This window comes from Orcinus orca, chromosome 11 (genome assembly GCF_937001465.1).
Source record: "Orcinus orca chromosome 11, mOrcOrc1.1, whole genome shotgun sequence".
NCBI lineage: Eukaryota > Metazoa > Chordata > Mammalia > Artiodactyla > Delphinidae > Orcinus > Orcinus orca.
This window is the reverse complement of record NC_064569.1, coordinates 46,033,313-46,048,286: the sequence shown is the minus strand read 5'-3', so window position 1 is coordinate 46,048,286 and position 14,974 is coordinate 46,033,313. Positions and strand designations below refer to the sequence as shown.

Here is a 14,974-nt window from a genome sequence, read left to right as displayed (position 1 = left end):
GGGCATTGTTCCTTTATGTCCTGTCAAATCCTTACAGGATCTTGGAAAATATGACTACCTGCAACATTCCCCACTACGAGGACACAAGATAAAATTCCTTCATTTTTGGCATAGATCATTTATGTATATGGGAAATCATACTTATGTTTTATTTGCTAAATGCTAAAGGGAAAGGAGACATTAGACCCTAAAGTGTTTCAGAAAGAGGTAAAATAAAAAAGAGAATGCTTAAAAAGTAACATTTTCCTAGTTCACTTGGATTAAGTAGAATCTATAAATACACAAGATGAGGTTTTCACAAGCAGCAAGTTAAAGAAGCTATTTCCATATTTTATCGATGCAAAACTGCCAACTGATTTTTCCTAAAATTTAAATGTTTCTATCTAACAAAACTGACTTTCTTGGGTCCAGGGAGGGTGCATTATTCATCCAGGTAGTATCTACCAAATATAGAGTGTACAATAATTATTGACCTAAATAAATTTGAATGAACACATAGCACAGCACTGGGCTCAAGGGAGGCACTCAAATATTTTTCGAATGAATGAACCAGAGGAAGATGGATGGAAACTGCTTCCAGGTAATCTGTCTTGCAGACTGTAATCAAGATTAAGAAAGAAATATAGGAGGGCAGAATGGATACCATCCCAAAATAATACACACATGTACGTATCTAACATATGCATTCACATACACAAACTGAAGCAATCTCAATAATTAACATTCAAAAGTAACAGGAACTTAAACTACAGAAGAAAGACCAGCAATTCATATAGATAATGACAATATTCAGCAAATTGCCTTGGATCTAACCCACCGTTTAAAATAGCCTTGATCAGTTCTCAAGGGAGAAAATTTCACCAATTTATATAGTTTTGGCTTTTAAATCTGAAAAAAGGAAAGAAAGTTTCTGAAATGCCTGAGATCTAAAATCCTGTATCCCCTCCCAACAAATTCAAGTCTAGGGTAACCATGTGTCAGCATCATTCCCCATCACTGGACCTGAGAGCTCAGTTCGGTCCTCCCATTTGTCTTTTTTTTTTTTTTTAAACATCTTTACTGGAGTATAATTGCTTTACAATGGTGTGTTAGTTTCTGCTTTATAACAAAGTGAATCAGCTACACATATACATATGTTCCCATAACTCTTCCCTCTTGCATCTCCCTCCCTCCCACCCTCCTTATCCCACGCCTCTAGGTGGTCAAAAAGCACCGAGCTGATCACCCTATGCTATGCGACTGATTCTCACTAGCTATCAGTTTTACATTTGGTAGTGTATATATGTCCATGCAACTCTCTCACTTTGTCCCTGCTTACCCTTCCCGCTCCCCGTGTCTTCAAGTCCATTCTCTGCGTCTTTATTCCCATCCTGCTCCTACGTTCTTCATGACCTGTTTTTTTTTTTTTTAGATTCCATATATATGTGTTAGCATATGGTATTTGTTTTTCTCTTTCTGACTTACTTCACTCTGTATGACAGACTCTAGGTCCATCCACCTCACTACAAATAACTCAATTTCATTTCTTTTTATGGCTGAGTAATACTTCATTGTATATATGTGCCACATCTTCTTTACCCATTCATCTGTCAATGGACACTTAGGTTGCTTCCATGTCCTGGCTATTGTAAGTAGAGCTGCAATGAACATTTTGGTACATGACTCTTTTTGAATTATGGTTTTCTCAGGGTATATGCCCAGTAGTGGGATTGCTGGGTCGTATGGTAGTTCTATTTTTAGTTCTTTAAGGAACCTCCATACTGTTCCCCATAGTGGCTGTATCAATTAACATTCCCACCGACACTGCAAGAGGGTTCCCTTTTCTCCACACCCTCTCCAGCATTTATTGTTTCTAGATTTTTTGATGATGGCCATTCTGACCGGTGTGAGGTGATGTCTCATTATAGTTTTGATTTGCATTTCTCTAATGATTAATGATGTTGAGCATTCTTTAATGTGTTTGTTGGCAATATGTATATCTTCTTTGGAGAAATGTCTGTTTAGACCTTCTGCCCATTTTTGGATTGGGTTGTTTGATTTTTGATATTGAGCTCCATGAGCTGTTTGTATATTTTGGAGATAAATCCTTTGTCAGTTGCTTCATTTGTAAATATTTTCTCCCATTCTGAAGGTTGCCTTTTCATCTTGTTTATGGATTACTTTGCTGTGCAAAAGCTTTTAAGTTTCAATAGGTCCCACTTGTTTAGTTTTGTTTTTATTTCCATTTCTCTAGGAGGTGGGTCAAAAAGGATCTTGCTGTGATTTATGTCATAGAGTGTTCTGCCTATGTTTCCCACTAAGAGTTTGATAGTGTCTGGTCTTACATTTAGGTCTCTAATCCATTTTGAGTTTATTTTTCTGTATGGTGTTAGGGAGTGTTCTAATTTCATTCTTTTACATGTAGCTATCCAGTTTTCCCAGCACCACTTATTGAAGAGGCTGTCTTTTCCCCATTGTATATTCTTGCCTCCTTTATCAAAAATAAGGTGACCATATGTGCGTGGGTTTATCCCTGGGCTTTCTATCCTGTTCCATTGATCTATATTTCTGTTTTTGTGCCAGTACCATACTGTCTTGATTACTGTAGCTTTGTAGTATTGTCTCAAGTCAGGGAGCCGGATTCCTTCAGCTCCATTTTTCGTTCTCAAGATTGCTTTGACTGTTCGGGGTCTTTTGTGTTTCCATACAAACTGTGAGATTGTTTGTTCTAGTTCTGGGAAAAATGCCAGTGGTAGTTTGATAGGGATTGCATTGAATCTGTAGATTGCTTTGGGTAGTATAGTCATTTTCACAATGTTGATTCTTCCAATCCAAGATAATTGTATATCTCTCCATCTATTTGTATCATCTTTAATTCCTTTCACCAGTGTCTTATAATTTTCCGCATACAGGTCTTTTATCTCCTTAGGTAGGTTTATTCCTAGGTATTTTATTCTTTTTGTTGCAGTGGTAAATGGGAGTGTTTCCTTAATTCCACTTTCAGATTTTTCATCATTAGTGTATAGGAATGCAAGAGATTTCTGTACATTAATATTGTATCCTGCTACTTTACCAAATTCATTGATTAGCTCTAGTAGTTTTCTGGTAGCATCTTTAGGGTTCTCTATGTATAGTATCATGTCATCTGCAAACAAAGACAGCTTTGCTGCTTCTTTTCCGATTTGGATTCCTTTTATTTCTTTTTCTTCGCTGACTGCTGTGGTTAAAACTTCTAAAACTATGTTGAATAATAGTGGTGAGAGTGGGCAACCTTGTCTTCTTCCTGATCTTAGAGGAAATGGTTTCAGTTTTTCACCATTGAGGACGATGTTAGCTGTGGGTTTGTCATATATGGCCTTTATTCTGTTGAGGTAAGTTCCCTCTATGCCTACTTTCTGCAGGGTTTTTATCATAAATGGGTGTTGAATTTTGCCAAAGCTTTTCCTGCATCTATTGACGTGATCATATGGTTTTTATTCTTGTATCACACTGATTGATTTGCGTATATTGAAGAACCCTTGCATTTCTGGGATAAACCCCACTTCATCATGGTATATGATCCTTTTAATGTTGCTGTTAGATTCTGTTTGTTAGTATTTTGTTGAGGATTTTTGCATGTATGTTCATCAGTGATATTGGCCTGTAGTTTTCTTTCTTTGTGACATCTTTGTCTGGTTTTGGTATCAGGGTGATGGTGGCCTCGTAGAATGAGTTTGGGAGTGCTCCACCCTCTGCTATATTTTGGAAGAGTTTGAGAAGGATAGGTATTAGCTCTTCTCTAAATGTTTGATAGAATTTGCCTGTGAAGCCATCTGGTCTTGGGTTTTTGTTTTTCGGAAGATTTTTAATCACAGTTTCAATTTCAGTGCTTGTGATTGGTCTGTTCATATTTTCTATTTCTTCCTGGTTCAGTCTCAGAAGGTTATGCATTTCTAAGAATTTGTCCATTTCTTCCAGGTTGTCCATTTTATTGGCATATAGTTGCTTGTAGTAATCTCTCATGATCCTTTGTATTTCTGCAGTGTCAGTTGTTACTTCTCCTTTTTCATTTCTAATTCTATTGCTTTGTCTTCTCCCCTTTTTTCTTGATGAGTCTGGCTAATGGTTTATGAATTTTGTTTATCTTCTCAAAGAATCAGCTTTTAGTTTTATTGATCTTTGCTATTTTTCCTCCATTTCTTTTTCACTTATTACTGATCTGATCTTTATGATTTCTTTCCTTCTGCTAACTTTGGGGGTTTTTTGTTCGTCTTTCTCTAATTGCTTTAGGTGTAAGGTTAGGTTTTTTATTTGAGATGTTCTTTGTTTCTTAAGGTAGGATTGTATTGCTATAAACTTCCCTCTTAGAATTGTTTTTGCTGCATCCCATAGGTTTTGGGTCATCGTGTTTTCATTGTCATTTGTTTCTAGGTATTTTTTGATTTCCTCTTCGATTTCTTAGTGATCTCTTGGTTATTAAATAGTGTATTGTTTAGCCTCCATGTGTTGTATTTTTTACAGATATTTTCCTATAATTGATATCTAGTTTCATAGCATTGTGGTCAGAAAACATGCTTGATACGATTTTAATTTTCTTAAAATTACCAAGGCTTGATTTGTGACCCAAGATATGATCTATCCTGGAGAATGTTCCATGAGCACTTGAGCAGAAAGTGCATTCTGTTGTTTTTGGATGGAATGTCCTATAAATATCAATTAAGTCCATCTTGTTTAATGTATCATTTAAAGCTTGTGTTTCCTTATTTATTTTCATTTTGGATGATCTGTCCATTGGTGTAAGTGAGGTGTTAAAGTCCCCCGCTATTACTGTGTTACTGTCAAGTTCTTCTTTTATGGCTGTTAGTATTTGCCTTATGTATTGAGGTGCTCCTATGTTGGGTGCATAAATATTTACAATTGTTATATCTTCTTCTTGGATTGATCCCTTGACCATTATGTAGTGTCCCTCTTTGCCTCTTGTAATAGTCTTTGTTTTAAAGTCTATTTTGTCTGATATGAGAATTGCTACTCCAGCTTTCTGTTGATTTCCATTTGCATGGAATATCTTTTACCATCCCCTCACTTTCAGTCTGTATGTGTCCCAGGTCTGAAGTGGGTCTCCTGTAGACAGCATATATACAGGCCTTGTTTTTGTATCCATTCAGCCAGTCTATGTCTTTTGGTGGGAGCATTTAATCCATTTACATTTAAGGTAATTATCGATATGTGTGTTCCTGTTACCATTTTCTTAACTGTTTGGGGTTTGTTTTTGTAGGTCTTTTCCTTCTCTTGTGGTTCCTACCTAGAGAAGTTCCTCTAGCATTTGTTGTAAAGCTGGTATGGTGCTTCTGAATTCTCTTAACTTTTGCTTGTCTGTAAAGGCTTTAATTTCTCCATCAAATCTGAATGAGATCCTTGCTGGGTAGAGTAATCTTGGTTCTAGGTTTTTGCCTTTCATCACTTTAAATATGTTCTGCCACTCCCTTCTGGCTTGCAGAGTTTCTGCTGTTAACCTTATGGGGATTCCCTTGTATGCTATTTGTTGTTTTTCCCTTGCTGCTTTTAATATTTTTTCTTTGTATCTAATTTTTGATAACTTGATTAATATGTGTCTTGGAGTGTTTCTCCTTGGATTTATCCTGTATGGGACTCTCTGTGCTTCCTGGACTTGATTAACTATTTCCTTTCCCATATTAGGGAAGTTTTCAACTATAATCTCTTCAAATATTTTCTCAGTCCCTTTCTTTTTCTCTTCTTCTTCTGGGACCCCTATAATTCGAATGTTGGTGCGTTTAATGTTGTCCCAGAGGTCTCTGAGACTTTCCTCAATTCTTTTCATTCTTTTTTCTTTATTCTGCTCTGCAGTAGTTATTTCCACTATTTTATCTTCCAGGTCACTTATCCGTTCTTCTGCCTCAGTTATTCTGCTATTGATCCCATCTAGAGAACATTTAATTTCATTTATTGTGTGTTCATCATTGTTTGTTTGCTCTTTAGTTCTTCTAGGTCCTTGTTATATGTTTCTTGTTATTTTCTCCATTATATTTCCAAGATTTTGGATCATCTTTACTATCATTTTTCTGAATTCTCTTTCAGGTAGACTGCCTATTTCCTCTTCATTTGTTTGGTCTGCTTGATTTTTACCTTGCTCCTTCATCTGCTGTGTTCTTCTCTGTCTTCTCATTTTGCTTAACTTACTGTGTTTGGAGTCTCCTTTTCACAGCCTGCAGGTTCGTAGTTCCCATTGTTTTTGGTGTCTGCCCCCATTGGCTAAGGTTGGTTCAGTGGGTTGTGTAGGCTTCCTGGTGAAGGGGACTAGTGCCTGTGTTCTGGTGGATGAGGCTGGATCTTGTCTTTCTGGTGGGCAGGTGCACATCTGGTCGTGTGTTTTGGGGTGTCTGTGACCTTATTATGATTTTAGGCAGCCTCTCTGCTAATGGGTGGGGTTGTGTTCCTGTCTTGCTAGTTGTTTGGCATAGGGTGTCCAGCACTGGAGCTTGCTGGTCATTGAGTTGAGGTGGGTCTTGGCATTGAGATGGAGATCTCTGGTAGATTTTCGGAGTTTGATATTACGTGGAGCTGGGAGGTTACTTGTGGACCAGTGTCCTGAACTCGGCTCTCCCACCTTAGAGGCACAGGCCTGACGCCCGGCCGGAGCACCAAGACCCTATCATCCATACGGGAAAAGAGAAATATATATATATATCATTGCTCCCAAAGTCCACCACCTCAGTTTGGGATGATTCGTTGTCTATTCAGGTATTCCACAGATGCAGGGTACATCAAGTTGATTCTGGAGATTTAATCCGCTGCTCCTGAGCTGGGAGAGATTTCCCTTTCTCTTCTTTGTTCTCACAGCTCCTGGGGTTCAGCTTTGGATTTGGCCCCGCCTCTGCGTGCAGGTCCCCGGAGGGCGTCTGTTCTTGCTCAGACAGGACGGGGTTAAAAGACCAGCTGATTCGGGGTCTCTGGCTCACTCAGGCCGGGTGCAGGGAGGGTTACGGAGTGTGGGGCGATCCTGCGGCGGCAGAGGCCAGCATGACGTTGCACCAGCCTGAGGCGCGCCGTGCGTTCTCCCGGGGAAGCTGTCCCTGGATCACGGGACCCTGGCTGTGGTGGGCTGCACAGGCTCCCGAGAGGGGCGGTTTGGAGAGTGACCTGTGCTCACACACGAGCTTCTTGGTGGCGTCAGCAGCGGCCTTAGCGTCTCACACCCGTCTCTTGGGTCCGCACTGATAGCAGCAGCTAGCGCCCATCTCTGGAGCTCCTTTAAGTGGTGCTCTTAATCCCCTCTCCTCGCGCACCAGGAAACAAAGAGGCAAGAAAAGGTCTCTTGCCTCTTCGGCAGCTCCAGACCTTTTCCCGGACTCCCTCCCGGCTAGCCGTGGTGCACTAACCCCTTCAGGCTGTGTTCATGCAGCCAACCCCAGTCCTCTGCCTGGGATCTAACCAAAGCCCGAGCCTCAGCTCCCAGCCCTGCCCGCCCCGGCGGGTGAGCAGACAAGCCTCTCGGGCTGGTGAGTGCCGGTCGGCACCGATCCTCTGGGCGGAATCTCTCCGCTTTGCGCTACGCACCCCTGTGGCTGCGCTCTCCTCCGTGGCTCCAAAGCTTCTCCCCCCATCACCCCCACCCCCGTCTCCGCCCGCGAAGGGGCTTCCTAGTGTGTGGAAACCTTTCCTCCTTCACAGCTCCCTCCCACTGGTGCACGTCCCGTCCCTATTCTTTTGTCTCTCTTTTCTTTTGCCCTACCCAGGTACGTGGGGGAGTTTCTTGCCTTTTGGGAGGTCTGAAGTCTTCTGCCAGCGTTCAGTAGGTGTTCTGCAGGGGTTGTTCCACATGTAGTTGTATTTCTAATGTATTTGTGGGGAGGAAGGCAATCTCCACGTCTTACTCTTCCGCCATCTTGAAGCTCCTCTCCCACGTGACTTTATTATTCCGAAGATTTTCAGGACATTGGAGGGCTGCACTGGTGGCGCAGTGGTGAGAATCCGCCTCTCGATGCAGGCGGCACGGGTTCATGCCCCGGCCCGGGAAGAGCCCACATGCCACGAAGCAGCTGGGCCGGTGAGCCATGGCTGCTGAGCCTTCGTGTCCAGAGCCTGAGCTCCGCAACAGGAGAGGCCACAGCAGTGAGAGGCCCACGTACCGCAAAGAAAAAAAGACATTTGAAAGCCCCTTAAACTCTCTTATTCTGCTTAGCCCCTGCCCAGTCCAGCCAAGATGGCAGACAGTTTCCCGAACGGTTATGTCAAGGATTGAAATGAGGGGGGATTATCTCTTTCTGCTGAGACTAGTGTATCCATCCTATGGAAGACGATAAATAGAAAGGGATAACCTATGTTTTAATCGAGGGTGCTGTTCTCCATAGTAGAAATATGCATGAAATTTCCCCCAAATCTTATTTCATATGCCATCATTTCTCAACACTGATTTCTGTTCATAAATCAGCTTCACTGGGAAATGTCCATTTAGGATAGTATATTTAGGCATTCCAAGTAGCCCAAAGAGAAGCCATTTACACATTCTGCTGTAGCCCCAAGTGAGGTCAGTTCCACTGAGACATATTGTAAAATTAAAAAAACATTTAAAAGGCGTTGAAAAAAGTTCATAATCAGAGGAGATCATATGTACGTTCACAGAGGAGATGTAGATGTTACACTGAGATTTGTCAATTTGTCAAGGAAAATAACTCAGGGCCAGAAGGAAGAAATTCCTATCTGCTAAGGCCGACCAAAGTAAGGGGAAGCAGCCCAGCCTACCTCTGCCAACAATGCTTTGCCCACAGAAATTAAAAACTCTGGGTGGAATACTGAAAACATCTTGTTTTAAGGCGTTTATGGGCTCACCAAGAAAATTAAGAATCCTCAAAACCCAAAAATCAAGAGAAAGTGGAAACACAGAGAAGTAGAGCCCCAAAGTTGACATTTACTCTGAGGGCATTTGCCCAACTCCAGAGTCCCTGAACTTCATTTCCTGACATTAAATATCATAAGGGTCAATCTAAAGTCGATGTCCTATAGGAGATCCCCTCCCTCCATAAAGTGGAACCACAAGAAGCCACACTCACAATGTCAGGGTGAACAAGAAATCAGCCAGCCACAGCCAAAGGAGGCAGCAAATAAAATTGCCTGCCCAGCCCTAAATGCTGTCACTAGATAGAGGGGGGAAAAATCTCCCTCGAGAATTCTTAACACAAGCTGATTCTTTCGAAAGTTTGTAGCCCAAACACATAATACCTTGGACTGAGAAACCTTAAATAAATACTTCAGGATAAAACTGTCCCACATTGGTAATGCCCCAGATATTTGGCAGAAACAAATGAAAATCCTAAAAGAACCCACCTTCAACGTAGGCCTCAAAAATTCCCATGGGTAAAAATTATGAAGAAAGTCAAAAATCCCTAACCACGGGAAGATTTTAACTCACCATGAAAGAGTCAACAGAAGCAGCAAGTGAGATGAACTAACCTATAAACTTCAGATACTGGAAGAAACCTACAAGTATGTTTACTATGTTTAAGAAATAAAGGGGGGGGGGGGCTTCCCTGGTGGCGCAGGGGTTGAGAGTCCGCCTGCCAATGCAGGGGACGCGGGTTCATGCCCCGGTCTGGGAAGATCCCACATGCCGCAGAGCGGCCAGGCCCGTGAGCCATGGCCGCTGAGCCTGCGCATCCGGAGCCCGTGCTCCGCAACGGGAGAGGCCACAGCAGTGAGAGGCCCACGTACCGTAAAAAAAAAAAAAAAAAAAAAAAAAAAAAAGAAAGAAAGAAAAGGGGAGATTGAAACTGTGACTAAGAATAAAAAGACTTTAGTGGTCACAGGAAGAGCCGGGGTCTCCTGAGTGAAAATCTGGGATGCCTACGGGTCCCGAGACTTCTTGGACAGCCTGGTACCCTCCACCAGAGAAGAAGGGGATTTAGGCCTAGTTTATAGCTTTCAGTGGAGGCTTTTGGTGGCCAAATACAAAGATGTGGATTTAAATTTATTCAGGTCAAGGAGTAGACCAACTGCAAAAGGTGATTGACACAATCAAAACCAACCCTGAAGACAGAAGAATCATTCTACGTGCTTGGAATCGTAAGATCTTCCTCTCATACCCCACCACCCTGCCCCTGTGCCATGCCCTTTGCCACTTCTACGTGATGAACCATGACTGTCCTGCAGCTGTACCAGAGGTCAGGAGACGGGGGCCTGAGTGTGTCCTTCAACATCGCCAGCTATGCCCTGCTCACCTACATGATCGCACACATCACAGGCCTGAAGCCAGGTGACTCTGTACACACTTTGGGAGATGCACATATTTACCTGGATCACATTGAGCTGCTGAAAATGCAGCTTCAGGGAGAATCAAGGCCTTTCCCAAAGCTCAAAATCCTTGGAAAAGTTGAGAAAATCGATGACTTCAAGGCTGAAGACTTTCAGATTGAAGGCTACAGTCCCCATCCCACTATTAAAATGGAAATGGCTACTTAGAGTGCTATTTTTTTTTTTATTGAGGTATGGTTGATTTGCAGTGTTTGAGGTGTACAGCAGGGTGATTTGGTTGTGTATACTTTTTCAGATTCTTTTCCATTGAAGGTTGTTGCAGGATGTTGAATATGGTTCCCTATGCTGTGCAGTGAACCCTTGTTGTTTATCTATGTTGCATACAGTGGTTTGTATCTGTTGGTCCCAAATTCCTAATTTATCCTTCCCCCACCTTTCTCCTTTGGTAACCATAAATTTGTTTTCTATGTCTGTGAGTCTATTTCTGGTTTGTTTGTTTGTTTGTTTTTATTTATTTTTGGCTGTGTTGGGTCTGTTGCTGCACGTGGGCTTTCTCTAGTTGCAATGAGCAGGAACTACTCTTCGTTGCGGTGCGTGGGCTTCTCATTGCAGTGGCTTCTCTTGTTGTGGAGCACACGCTCTAGGCACACAGGCTCAGTAGTTGTGGCTCTCGAGCTCTAGAGAGTAGTTGTGGTGCACAGGCTTAGTTGCTCCACGGCATGTGGAATCTTCATGGACCAGGGCTCGACCGCATGTCCCCTGCATTGGCAGGCAGATTCTTAACCACTGCACCACCAGGGAAGTCCCCTCTGTTTTGTAAATAAGTTCAGCTGTATCATTTTTTTAGATTCCACATATAAGTGATATCATATAGTACTTGTCTTTCTCTTTCTGACTTACTTCACTTTGTGTGATAATCTCTAGTTGCATCCATGTTGCTGCAAATGGCATTATTTCATTCTTTTTATAGCTGAGTAATATTCCATTATATATATACCACATCTTCTTTACCCATTCATCTGTCAATGGACATTTAGGTTGCTTCCATGTCTTGGCCATTGTAAATAGTGCTGATATGAAAATGGGGTGGTATCTTTTTGAATTAGAGTTTTCATCTTTTCCAGATATACACCCAGGAGTGGGATTGCTGGATCATATGGTAACTCTATTCTTAGATTTTTTAAGGAACTTCCATACTGTTCTCCCTACTGGCTGCACCAATTTGCATTCCCACCAACAATGTAGGAGGATTGCCTTTTCTCCACACCCTCTCCAGCATTTATTCTTTGTAGACTTTTTGATGACAGCTCTTCTGACTGGTGTGAGGTAGTACCTCACTGTAGTTTTAATTTGTGTTTCTCTAGTAATTAGCAAAGTTGAGCATCTTTTCATGTGCCTGTTGGTCATCTGTATGTCTTCTTTGGAGAAGTGTCTATTTGGGCCTTCTGGCCATTTTTTGATTGGGTTTTTTGTTTTTTAGAGTGCTTTTTTTTTTAACATCTTTATTGGAGTATAACTGCTTTACAACGTTGTGTTAGTTTCTGCTGTATAACAAAGTGAATCATCTATATGTATACATATATCCCCATATCCCCTCCCTCTTGTGTCTCCCTCCCACCTTTCCTATCCCACCCCTCTAGGTGGTCACAAAGCACCGAGCTGATCTCCCTGTGCAATGCAGCTGCTTCCAACTAGCTATCTATTTTACATTTGGTAGTGTGTATATGTCAATGCTATTTTAGAGTGCTTTTAAAGGAGCTGTTTGAAGGATATTTACACCCAGGTAAAAGTTTACTTTGCTCTAAAGGAAGGAGGAACTAGGTCAAAACCTGTTGGTCACCTATCAATTGTTATTGATTAACCTTTAAGGATGTTGTCACTGGCACATAGAACTGTGCTGGTTCTCTTAGTAATAAAAGGCCTTGAGTTTGGTTAATTCACTGAGGATGTATGAAAATATCGAGATTGTGAATAAAGTCAGGAAAGAGAAAATTTATATATCTTAACAAAAACATGTACATGCCTTTCAATACCATACTCAAACTTCCCAATTCATAATGTTTTCATGATGATGGTCAGTGACTTTCAAGAGTTATATATAACTATTCCCCCAGATTTGAGCAAGCCAAATAACACCATCAGTCATGATAATGCCTAGTGTGGTTATGAACATTTCAAGTTATATCTTTTGGGCTTCCCTGGTGGCGCAGTGGTTGAGAGTCCGCCCGCCGATGCAGGGGACACGGGTTTGTTCTCCGGTACGGAAAGATCCCACATGCCACGGAGCGGCTGGGCCCGTGAGCCATGGCCGCTGAGCCTGCGCATCCGGAGCCTGTGCTCCGCAACGGGAGAGGCCACAACAGTGAGAGGCCCGCGTACCGCAAAAAAAAAAAAAAAAAAAAGAGGTTAAAGTTATATTTGTTTTATATCTTGCTATAATAAAAGTGTTCTGCATTCAAAAAAAAAAGGGACGAAAAAGACTTTAGAAAAAATTTTAATAGAATCCTTAGAAATTAAAAATATCATAATTAAAATTTAAAACTCAGTGAACAAGTTTACTATATGACTAGACCCACTGAAAAGAGAAGTCATGAAATGGACTATAATGCTGAAGAAATTAGTGAGAATGTAGAACAGAGAGACAAAGAAATTGAAAATAGGAAACAGTTGTTAAAAAAACAAAAGAGGATAAAGTGAGATACAATGGGAGATCTAAGCCAGTGAAGTAAGGCAAGAAAAAGAAATAAATTTAAGTACTAGAAAGGAAGAAATATAACTTTATTTGCATATGATATATTATCTATATAGAAACCTCTTAAAAAATATCAATAGATTTTTTTGAATAAATAGTAGAGCTCAACATGGGATCTGAATGTAAAATCAGCTGTCCTTCTAAACCAACAACAGCAAAGAGTTAAAAAGTGTACTTTTTGAAAAAGGTATCACTTATGGCATTTAAAAATGTGAATAGGACTTCCCTTGTGGTGCAGTGGCTAAGAATCCACCTGCCAATGCAGGGGACATGGGTTCGAGCCCTGGCCCGGGAAGATCCCACATGCCACGGAGCAACTAAGCCCGTGCACCACAACTACTGAGCCTGCGCTCTAGAGCCTGCGAGCCACAACTACTGAAGCCCGCACACCTAGAGCCCATGCTCCGCAACAAGAGACGCCACCACAATGAGAAGCCCAAGCACCGCATCAAAGAGTACCCCCGCTCACCGTAACTAGAGAAAGCCTGCACGTTGCAACGAAGACCCAACACAGCCAAAAATAAATAAATAAATAAATTTTTTTTAATGTGACGAACCTAGGAATAAGTATACCAAATGATCTTCATGAGAAAAAATTATAAACTTTATTAACAGATATTGAAAATACTTAAATAAATTGAGACCATGTTAATGTATAAAGAGAATCATTATTATAAAGGTGTCAATTCTCCCCAACTTAATGTATAGATTTAAGTCAGTCAAAACTCTGGAGAGTCTTATGAGTCTTGACAAGCTGATTCTAAAGTACATATGGAAGAGAAAACAGCCCATAAAGCCTCAGGTATACCTGAAGAAGAACTGGGTGGGAGAAGTTGTTTTTTAAGTTACATATAAAGCTGTATTAATTGATATATTGTGGCATTTGTGTTGGAATAGACAAATATACCACTAGAACAGGATAGAAACCCAGAAAAAAACCCATGTGTTTGGGATGTGATTTATAGCAGAGATGCGGAAGCACAGGGCAGTGTGAGAAAGCTGGACTTCTGTTGGATTATGCCGTCACAATTAGTTACCCATGTTTAAAAAGGGGGTGAGGAGGAATCTCACCACACCCACAAAACTCACTTCTACATGGATTAAAAAGTTAAATGTAAAAGGCAAAACCATAAAATGTTTAGGTGAAAGTCTCAAAGATTATCTTTATGACCTTAGGGTACGGAAGAATTTCGTAAGTAAAGTACACATACACCTGTATACACACACATACACACACACCCACATCTAACCATAAAGATGGATACGTTTGAGCACATTAAAAAGAACTTCTGTTCACCAAAAGATACCGTTAAGAGAGTGAAAAGGCAAGGCACAGAGTAAGAAACTGACAAAATGACATGGTGCTCAGATCTAGACTATACATAGAAGTATTACAAATAAATAAGAAAAAGACAAACAATCTGATAGAAAAATAGGCAGATATGAACAGAGGTTTCCTGGAAGAGGAAGATAAGAACCTTCAACAAGCACAGGAAAAGATACCAATCTCTAGTAATTAGGAAAATGCAAATTAGAGCCATAATATATGACTTTACTCCTGCTAGATTTGCAAAAATTTAAAGATTATGTTATCAAGTGTTGGCAAAGATGTGGGATAACAGAAACAATTATATCTGCTGGTACGAGTGTATATTGGTAAAAAAATCACTATGGCATTACCTAGTTTGTCTGAAGGTATACACAACATAGGACCTATCAACTTCATTCCTAGATAAACTTGAGAAACTCTTGCACATGGGCACCAAGTAACACATACGAGAATGTTCAGAGCACCACTGTTTGCTGAGGTATAAGCCAGAACTAACTCAAATGGGCATCAGCAGAGGAATGGATAAATTATGCTATTTCATGTAATGGAATTCTGTGCTGCCATGAACTACAGCTACGTACAAAAAAATGGATGAACTTTAGAAACACGTTGAATATAAGAAGTCATCAGAGAATGCTTACCCTTATGATTCCATTTATATAAAAGTC

At 40.9% G+C, this 14,974-nt stretch overlaps 1 pseudogene; it reads left to right on the top strand.

Moving 5' to 3' along the window:
* The window catches only part of LOC101273789 (thymidylate synthase-like), a 45,998-nt pseudogene extending 35,567 nt beyond the window's left edge, over positions 1-10,431 (top strand).
* The last annotated feature ends 4,543 nt before the right edge of the window (positions 10,432-14,974 follow it).